We start from the raw sequence: 4,961 nt of genomic DNA, 5'->3' as shown, positions 1-4,961 counted from the left end.
GCTGAATGCTAGGCTTAATGCTATGCTAGGCTATCAATACTCTTACACAAATGCTTATGTAGCTTTGGTTAAAGCATATTTTGAAAATCTGAGATGACAGTGTTGTTAACAAAAGGCTAAGCTTGTGTTTCAATATATTTATTTCATTTCATTTGCGATTTTTATGAATAGGAAACGTTGCGTTATGTTAATGAGCTTGAGGCTATGATTACGCTCCCTGATATGGGATTGCTCGACGCTAGAGGTTAACACTTTTTTGGTTGCTAGATGATTCCATATGTGTTATTTCATAGTTCTGACGTCTTCACTATTATTCTACAATGTAGAATATAGTAAAAACAAAGAAAAACCTTTGAATGGTGTGTCCAAACTTCTGATTGGTTCTGTATATCAATGAATTGGCCTGATTCCTACTGGAATCAGAAATCAAATGTCTGCTGATGATCTGGTGCTTCTGTCCCCAACCAAGGAGCACCTACAGAAGCACCTAGATCTTCCGCACAGATTCTGTCGGGGCATTGACTGTCAGTGAGACAAAAATAATGGTGTTTCCAGGAAAGATCCAGTAGCCAAGACAACAAATACAAATTCTATCTAGACGCTGTTGCCCTAGAGCACACAAACAATTATACCTACCTCGGCCTAAACATCAACACCACAGGTAACTTGCACAAGGCTGTGAATTATTTAAGAGACGAGGCAAGAAGGGCCTTCTATGCCATCAAAAGGAACATCAAACTCAACATCCCAATTAGGATCTGGCTAAAAATACTTCAATCAATTATCAAACCCATTACCTTCTATGGTTATGAAGGTCTGTCACCAGCCAAGAATTCACAAAATGGGACAAACACCCAATTGAGACTCTGCTCAATTGGGTGTTTGCAGAATTAGGACTATACTGCTAGTTATGAAAATCCAGAAAAGAGCTGTTAAATTCTACAACCACCAAAAAGGAAGCGATACCCACACATTCCATTACAAAGCCCTCACCTGTAGAGACATGACCCTAGAGAAGAGTCCCGTCAGCCAGCTGGTTCTGGGGCTCTGTTCACAAACACAAACAGACCCCACAGAGTCCCAGGGCAGAAACACATTTAGACACAACCAAATTATGAGAAAGCGAAAAGATAACTATTTGACACTGGAAAGAATCCACACACACAAAAAAGTGCAAACTAGAATCAAATCAAATGTATTTATAAAGCCCTTCGTACATCAGCTGATATCTCAAAGTGCTGTACAGAAACCCAGCCTAAAACCCCAAACAGCAAGCATGCAATCTGGCCCTAAACAGAGAGTACACAGTGACAGAATACCTGACCACTATGACTGACCCCAAATTAAGAAAATCCTTGGCTGTGCACAGACTCAGTGAGCATAGCCTTGCTATTGAGAGAGGTCACCATTGGCAGACCTGGCTCTCAAGAGAAGACAGGCTATGTGCTCACTGCCCACAAAATGAGGTGGAAACTGAGCTGCACTTCCTAACCTCCTGCCAAATGTTGAACCATATTAGAGGCACATATTTCCCTCAGATTACACAGATCCACAAAGAATATGAAAACAAATCAAACGTTGATAAACTCCCATATCTACTGGGTGAAATACCACAGTGTGCCATCACAGCAGCAAGATTTGTGGCCCGTTGCCATGAGAAAAGGGCAACCAGTGGAACACAAACAGCATTGTAAAAAAAAACTATATTTTTTTCCTTTCATACTTCAACTATTTTCACTTTGTTACAACGCTGTACATAGCCAACAATATAATGTTTGAAATGGCTATATTCTTGGAAAACCTTTGTGAGTGTAATGTTTACTGGTTGTTTATTTCCCTTGTCCATTTTCTTTTTGTTTATTGTAAACATGTTTCCCAATAAAGTCAGTCTCGCTCTCTCTCTGTCTCTCTATGTCAAATTCAAATTCAAATTCAAGCTGCTTTATTGGCATGAAAAACATTGTGTCAATATTGCCAAAGCAACAATGTATACAATATACATTGTAACAAAGTTATAAATGATAGCAAATAATAATATAAAATGGTAGTAAATAATAATACAAAATTAAATACAAAAATAATAACAATAAAATTGTAAATGATTACAACAAAATTGTAAATGATAGCAAATAATAATATAAAATGGTAGTAAATAATAATACAAAAATAAATACAATAAAATGGTAACAGTCTACAGTAAACATTAATAATTATAGTAATAACAATAATAGTAATAATAAGTAAGTTACTGTTTACTATGCAGATGTTATTATTCAGTGTCCCTCAGGCTATGGCAGGAAAATACATATTTGGCTGCAAATGCTTCTCTATGTCTCTCTCTCTCTCTCTGTCTCTCTCTCTCTCTCTCTCTCTCTCTCTCTCTCTCTCTGTCTCTCTCTCTCTCTCTGTCTCTCTCTGTCTCTCTCTCTGTCTCTCTCTCTCTCTCTCTCTCTCTCTCTCTCTCTCTCTCTCTCTCTCTCTCTCTGTCTCTCTCACTCTCTATCTCTCTCTCTCTCTCTCTCTGTCTCTCTCTCTCTGTCTCTCTCTCTCTCTCTCTCTCTCTCTCTCTCTCTCTCTCTCTCTCTCTCTCTCTCTGTCTCTCTCTCTCTCTGTCTCTCTCTCTCTCTCTCTCTCTCTCTCTCTCTCTCTCTCTCTCTCTCTCTCTCTCTCTCTCTCTCTCTCTCTCTGTCTCTCTCTCTCTCTCTCTCTCTCTCTCTCTGTCTCTCTCTCTCTCTGTCTCTCTCTCTCAAATTCAAATTCAAGCTGCTTTATTGGCATGAAAAACATTGTGTCAATATTGCCAAAGCAACAATGTATACCATATACATTGTAACAAAATTATAAATGATAGCAAATAATAATATAAAATGGTAGTAAATAATAATACAAAATTAAATACAAAAATAATAACAATAAAATGGTAACAGTCTACAGTAAACATTAATAATTATAGTAATAACAATAATAGTAATAATAAGTAAGTTACTGTTTACTATGCAGATGTTATTATTCAGTGTCCCTCAGGCTATGGCAGGAAAATACATATTTGGCTGCAAGAGGAGCCATTGCTCCTTCGCCCATGAGTATTCTTAGTTTTTCCTCTGGGTTCAATTTGTAAAAATTTGGAATATATGTAGTCATTTCTGTGAATAATGAGTCTCTTTGTGAGGAATATTTATCACAGTAAAGGAGAAAGTGCATCTCTGTCTCTACCTCCTCTGTCATGCAGTGACCACATACACGCTCCTCTTTGGGTAGCCATGTCTTTTTATGTCTGCCGGTTTCTATTGCCAATCGGTGGTCACTCAGCCTGTACTTGGTAAGGATCTGTCTCTGCTTCGTATCTCTGACAGAGTAGAGATAATCAGCCAATTCATATTCTCTGTTTAGGGTCAGATAGCAATTTAGTCGGCTTTGGGATTTTGTTTCGTTTTTCCAGTATTGTAAGTATGATTCCTTTGATTGGTTCATGATTTTGTTTATTGGAATTCTTTCTTTTGAAGCAGTGCTGGTGTCAGCTTGGTTGGTGAGGTCCAACACCAGCTGACTGAGAGGGCTCGTTTCTGGGCTCAGCTCTTGGTCTTGAAGTGCTTTAAATTGCAGACTCGAATTTGGACTTGAATTTAGATGTAGCCAAAATTTTAATGATCTTTTCTGTATTTTCATTATTACTGGAAAACGGCCCAATTCTGCCCTACATGCATTAGTTGGTGTATTTCTCTGGACTTGTAGAATTTTCCGACAGAATTCTGCATGTAGGGTTTCAATTGGATGTTTGTCCCACATTTTAAAATCCAGTTTATTGAGTGGCCCCCAAACCTCACTTCCATAAAGTGCTATTGGTAGGATTACACTGTCAAATATTTTAGTCCAAATTCTAATTGGGATGTTGATTTTGAATAATTTCATTTTTATTGCATACATTGCTCTGCGGGCTTTTTCTTTGAGTGCCTTCACTGCCATATTAAAGTTTCCCGATGCAGATATCGTCAGACCAAGGTAGGTGTAATTTTTTGTGTGTTCAATTAAGGTGTTGTTCAGGGTGAATTTACATTTTTGTTTCTGACATCTGGGTTTTTTTTGGAAAATCATGATTTTAGTTTTTTGGAAATTTACTGCCAGGGCCCAATTATGGCAATATTGCTCCAGAATATTAATGTTTTGTTGAAGACCTTCTTTGGTTGGTGATAGAAGTACCAAGTCATCAGCATATAGCAGGTATTTCACCTCTGTGTCAAATAGTGTGAGTCCTGGGGCTGGAGATTGGTCCAACATGTCTGCTAATTCATTGATATAAATGTTGAAAAGATTTGGACTCAAATTGCAGCCTTGTCTCACACCTCGACATTGTGAAAAAAATTCTGTTCTTTGGTTTTTGATTTTTATTGCACACTTATTTTCTGTGTACATACATTTTATTAAGTCATACACCTTACCACCAAGCCCACTTTGTAGAATTTTGTAGAATAGCCCTTCGTGCCAAATCGAATCAAATGCTTTTTTAAAGTCAATAAAGCAAGCAAAGATTTTGCCGTCTTTTTTTTGGTGGACGTGTTTATTAATTAGTGTGTGTAAGGTGTATATATGGTCAGTAGTGCGATGGTTAGGGAGAAAGCCAATTTGACATTTACTTATTACATTTTTTTCTTGAAGAAAGGTTTGAATTCTTGAATTCAAAATGCTACAGAAAATCTTTCCCAAGTTACTGTTGACGCAAATTCCCCTGTAATTATTGGGGTCTGATTTGTCTCCACTTTTGTGGATAGGGGAGATGAGCCCCTGGTTCCAGACATCAGGGAAGCAGCCAGAAGTTAAAACCATGTTGAACAATTTAAGCACAGCATTTTGCAACTCAGGTGTGCTGTTTTTTCAGCATTTCATTTCTGATGTTGTCTACACCACAAGCCTTTTTTGATTTAATAGATTTTAGCTTTTCATTTAGTTCTTGTTGGGTTATTGGG

Source organism: Oncorhynchus mykiss, chromosome 17 (assembly GCF_013265735.2).
Source record: "Oncorhynchus mykiss isolate Arlee chromosome 17, USDA_OmykA_1.1, whole genome shotgun sequence".
NCBI classification, from domain to species: domain Eukaryota; kingdom Metazoa; phylum Chordata; class Actinopteri; order Salmoniformes; family Salmonidae; genus Oncorhynchus; species Oncorhynchus mykiss.
The sequence above is the reverse complement of the archived record's forward strand: the minus strand, read 5'-3'. Positions refer to the sequence as shown.